This window comes from Urocitellus parryii, chromosome 11 (genome assembly GCF_045843805.1).
Source record: "Urocitellus parryii isolate mUroPar1 chromosome 11, mUroPar1.hap1, whole genome shotgun sequence".
NCBI lineage: Eukaryota > Metazoa > Chordata > Mammalia > Rodentia > Sciuridae > Urocitellus > Urocitellus parryii.
Genome location: NC_135541.1, coordinates 6,084,197 through 6,088,002, shown reverse-complemented (window position 1 = coordinate 6,088,002; position 3,806 = coordinate 6,084,197).

Genomic DNA, 3,806 nt, shown 5'->3' with positions numbered 1-3,806 from the left:
CAGGGTTGTCTCGGCTGATAAACGGTCCCTACCTCGAGGACGACTTCTCCCTGCGCTCCCCCTCCCCCGGGCAGACCCATCCCAGGCAAAAGCTTAATAGCCCCATTTAAGGCTTTTCCTTTTCACCACGGAATTGAGCCGCTCTTGCCATTACGAGGTTTTCAGCTTCTCTCTGAAATCAAATTACTGACTCCATTTAATTTTTTAAAAGCTCAGATGATTTCCCTTCTTGAATCTGAGCCGTGACTCCAAGGCCAGGCCTCCAGCCCCACCCCCACCCTGCCAGGCAAGTCCCCTGCAGGCAGCGGGTGCCCGGGATGGGGCTCCCACACAGGGCAAGCCTGACACCCAGAGGGAAGCCAGCAGGAGAGGCCCAGGCCTCCGGACACCCCTGGATGCCTGGCTGTGTGGCCGGCCTCCCTGGGGCCTGCATCAGCTCACAGGAGCCTGGGTTTCTGGGGTCAGCAAGCCTGCAGGCGCTCGGGGGCCAGTGGTTAGAGCCCAAGGGGAAGCAGGGGCGCGTGTTGGTGGCTCCCCGTTGCCCTCCACGGTGCGTGCCCGGGACCCCATCTCTCAACACATGTTTCCAGAGCAGCTCCTCTGCCAGGCGCCTTTCCAGCTGTGGGGAGGGAATGTTGTCCGACAGGGAATGTTCTAGTGTGTGCGTGCGGGGGACTGGAGACCAGCGATAAATACATGTGGACAGTTCCAGATAATGCTGAGTGCTCCGGAGAGAACCAGGCGGGCGGCTGCTTGGGTGGGAAGGTCAGAGCGGCCCCCGGGAGGAGGTAAGGAGGCAACCTCAGAAGAGCCGGGGCGGGCATCAGGGCAGCGCCAGGGCCTGGAGGAGGAGGGACAGAAAGAGAGCCAGCAAAGCAGAGCGCTGGGGGACAGGAGCACGGGTTTCGTGCTGGCCCCGGGTGGCAGTTTAACAGGGTGGGGACTTTGGGCAGAGCAGCAGCCTTGGGAGGACGCTTTGCAGAGCCAGCTGTGGCTGGAGAGTGGCAGCAGAGGGACAAGAGCAGCAGCAGGGGGGCTGGGGAGTGGGGCTGGTTCAGGGCCCACCTGCCCCAGTGGAAGGGAAGGTGACTCACGGCCCCCTCTTTACGCTCTGAGCCTCTCACTCCTGCGTCCTGATGACGTCAGGGAGGGCTGCTCTGCACGCTGGGGCAGATGCGTCTTCCACCTGAACCTTGGCCCTGTCTCTTGTCTCCTCCTCCACCCACCCCTTGCCCATCCCCGCAGGGCCACCACCTTTGGGGCATTATCAAGCAGCGGTGCATGCACACAAGGAAGTCTTGTAAAGCACGGCCGGTCCTTCCCATAGTCCTCCCTGTGTTCGACCACGCTGAGTCTCCGTAACGGGAGTGGAGTTCATGAAATCACCGGCTCTTCCTGGCCTTACCAGGGCGGTGATGTGCGAGGCGGGGAAGGTCTCTTCCTTCCCTTTGCTTGGCTCTGTGCCTCTCAGAAGTGGGACAGTCATGTTTAATTAGAAAGTGCTCTGGGGAGGGCTCCTGATCTTCCCCACAATGGGACAACCCCACCTCTGTGACTCGGGCGGCACCTGTGCCCCATTCCCGGGCTGTGCAGCCATGTGCACAGATGTTGTCTCTGCCTTGGGGGTGTCCAGTTTCCTCTCGAGCCCTCCCAGGATGCTGCTGTGAACAGTGCAAGCCCGCAGTGCTGCTCTCTCTCTGCTTTAGCAGCCGCTAGGTGGGATCTCAGGCAGCCTGGGCTGTCCCGGGTGATTGGACTCCACCCTCAGCCGCTGGGAGACAAGGATGCGTCCAGTGATCTGCCCTGCTAGGTTTAGTACCTCCAGAGCACCAAGCCTGCTTTCATTCCTCAGGACATCAGGTTCACTGTTTTTTCTTTGTCGAAGGACTGAATCCCCTGATTTTAGATGTTTCCCACGACAGACTTCACATCACAGCGTACCCTTTCAGCCTCAGCTGGAAGTCTCTGTTGGGTATTTGAATCTTACTTAAACTGGAATTGTAGTTATCAACTCAGTAATTCTCCAAATTACTGTGTAACCAGAGAGGCGGCATGGAGGGAAGAGCTTCTTGCGGGTGTCAGGAGACCAGACCCGCCTCGCCCATGCCAAGTGACCTTGAGCAAGTGGGTTCACTTTCTGAGCTTGGATTCAGCCTCAGGATGCTTGGAAACAGGATGGCCAGGGACCAGGACCTAGGATATGTGGCATCACCCCTTGGGGATAGCCTGAAGCCTCACTGCGACTCAGGGAGGACACCTCGCTCCTAAGGAACCATCATCCCTCCCCAGTCCAGCCTTTCCCACCTCCCCACGCCTCTGCTCCTCGTGGGTCTTGTCCCTGGGGCTAGGGGCTTCCAGAGACACCAGACCAGGGCAGTGGAGAGGATGACATGGGACAGTAGTGTGGACATAAGCCAGGAGGAATCCACCCCTGCTTTGCTCCTCTGTCCTCTGTCCTCTTCCTGGTTCCTCTCCCATGGTGTAGGCTGGGCCGTCCTACAGCTCAGATCTTAAAGCCCCAACAATAGTAGTCCTCATAGTGGAGACCCCCCACCCCAACCAGACCAGCGGCCTTAGCAGCCCCTGAGAACTTGTTAGAAATGCAAACTCTTGAGCTGGGGATGGAGCTCAGTCATGGAGTGCTTGCCTGGTGTTCTGGGGGTGGTCACTTCAAAAATGCAAATTCTTGGGCCCCAATCCAGTCCAGAAACTCAGGGGAAGGGACCTGGTGATCTGCACTTTAATAAGCCCTTCAGGGGCTTCTGAGGCAGCATTGCAGAAAGCTAAGACTCTCTGCCTGGGAAAGTGTGATGAGCACCCGCCTCCCCCCCAAGTCAGAGAAGTCCCCTGTGTTCATGTGAAGGCAGTGCTTGGCATTCATTCAGCTTCCAAGGAATCGCCACGCGATGTGTCCATTGCATCTAGCATGATTCCATTGAGGAAGAAAGGAATTGCTCTTCCCATTTTACAGATGAGAAGGCTGAGGCTCAGGGCCTTGCCCAGGTCACACAGCTCAAACCCTGGCCTTCTCATTCTAAGGTGAGGGATCTCTCCCAGACACCCAAGGTTTTAGGTCAAAGGCATAAATGAACACTGGCCAGAAGGGAAATCCCCCTCCCAGCTCTCTGTTCTCTCCCTGGTTTCTGGTTGTAATCATAGGAAAGAGCATCCTGGAATAATCAATCTTGCCTGGCAGTTGAGTAAGAGCTCTGAAAGGAGTTACACGTCAGGGAGATGGGACTTTATTTCTCAATGAAATAGTCTTTTTATGGCTGGAATAAAAGTGCCAGGGGGAGCCTAATGCCAGGAAGTAGCAAGCACATTTGATAAACTCCTTCAGCCAGGGCGGGGCCGCTTGGGAGGTGACGGCCAGCCACAACCCCTGCATTTTCACATGCATGGTTCTCTGCAGGTTAGAGCCATGGAAGATCCTGGGGTCCTCAATTAGGGTCACCCAGCTGTGAAAGGACCTACAGCCTGTCGGTGCCAATTCTTTCACTGGGCCAACAGGTCCTAGGAGCAGAGCTGCAGTGCAAAGAGTGGGCAGCAGGGGGCAGCATAACACATAGTTCCAGCCTGTCCAGTGGGCACTGTTGGGGGGCTTTGGAGTGGGGGTCTCTGGGGTGCAACCCTCAGAGAATCTCATCAGTAAGGCCTTCCCTAGGACCTTTTCTTCCTCTCTTCAGCCCTTCCCATCCCCAACCCCTGCACAGCAGGGGACAGTCTGCCATCTTTATAGTCTAGTGGCAGCCTCTGCCCAATCCAAACCATAATGCGGATGGGGAATGAGGGGCTGGGGGCTTCTC